Source organism: Octopus bimaculoides, chromosome 24 (genome assembly GCF_001194135.2).
Source record: "Octopus bimaculoides isolate UCB-OBI-ISO-001 chromosome 24, ASM119413v2, whole genome shotgun sequence".
Lineage (NCBI taxonomy): Eukaryota > Metazoa > Mollusca > Cephalopoda > Octopoda > Octopodidae > Octopus > Octopus bimaculoides.
In genome coordinates, this window is record NC_069004.1 from 33,745,172 (window position 1) to 33,746,347 (window position 1,176).

At 38.7% G+C, this 1,176-nt stretch overlaps 1 long non-coding RNA gene across 1 annotated transcript in view; it reads right to left on the minus strand.

Annotated features, from left to right (window-relative positions):
- Positions 1-43: 43 nt before the first annotated feature.
- LOC106873823 (uncharacterized) overlaps positions 44-1,176 on the minus strand; it is a 6,240-nt gene continuing 5,107 nt past the window's right edge. The window contains exon 3 of the long non-coding RNA XR_001409925.2: positions 44-157. This is a non-coding gene — a long non-coding RNA (uncharacterized LOC106873823). The remainder of the gene's footprint in view (positions 158-1,176) is intronic.

Sequence of the window (1,176 nt, forward strand, 5' to 3'; positions counted from 1 at the left end):
TGTCTCTTTTAGAGATTACGAAATGAAAGAACACAGGAAATGCTATAGTTAAATAGCTAATTATTTTCAGAAAATTCAAGTCATTGTTTCAAAGGTGTGGACAGAATTTCTTGGTCTTCTCCACATTTTGTGCTACTTTTCTTTTTTGGTCCATATACTGCGGAAAGAAGAATGGAATAGAAGAATGGAATAGAAGAATGGAATAGAAGAATGGAATAGAAGAATGTAAATGGCAACAGAATAGAGATTAACATTTCACAATGTTTTTTTTACTTGTGTATGTTTTGTACGCCTAATTTCGTCTTAAATCTTGAAACAATTTTCCCCGTTCAAAGTGTTAGCTTTGATCTGTGTATAAATCGCAACATTCCAGTTAAAAAGATTTTGTTTTTCAGTTGTAATTAGATATAAAATTCTGTTGTGTCTGGCGAGAGTCATTTTCTTATTGTGCCTTAAATTTTAAGGCACAATAAGAAACAGAATATGCTTCAACACACGAAATCACATAGAACATCTTGCAAACCAAATCCAAAAACGAAATAAATATAAAATACTATAAGTAAATGCGTTCTTTGTACCAATTGTCAATTACACACACACACACACACATACAACAACAGCAGCAACAACAACAAAAGCAAAACCCCCTTCGGTCACAAATAACCATGGGATTACACCTTGGATGTTCCCCTCCAAGGCACAATTTTGGGTATGGTTATTTGTGGAAGTTCCGCAGTCGCCCATGCATACCAGCCTCTCCTCTCCTCACCACCAATGTTATCCACAGAGAAAGCAAAGGCCAAGATACATGGCAAATAAAGTGAGTTCACGGCTGTATCCTACACCAGTTTTGCATAACCAGCCCCAGCCCATCCAAAAGTACCTTGGATCGTAAGGTCACCTGGTGTGCTTGAGGAGACCTATCGAGTCAAGTACATCAACATCAAAATGAAAATCAAATGGAAATTGTAGTTGTGATACCCGTGCTGGTGGCACGTAAAAAGCAGCCACTACACTCACGGAGTGGTTGGCATTAGCAAGGGCATCCAGCTGTAGAAACACTGCCATATCAGACTGGAGCCTGGTGCAGCCTCCTGGATTCCCAGACCCAAGTTGAACCGTCCAACCCATGCTTGCATGGAAAACAAATGTAAAACGATGATGATGATGATATAT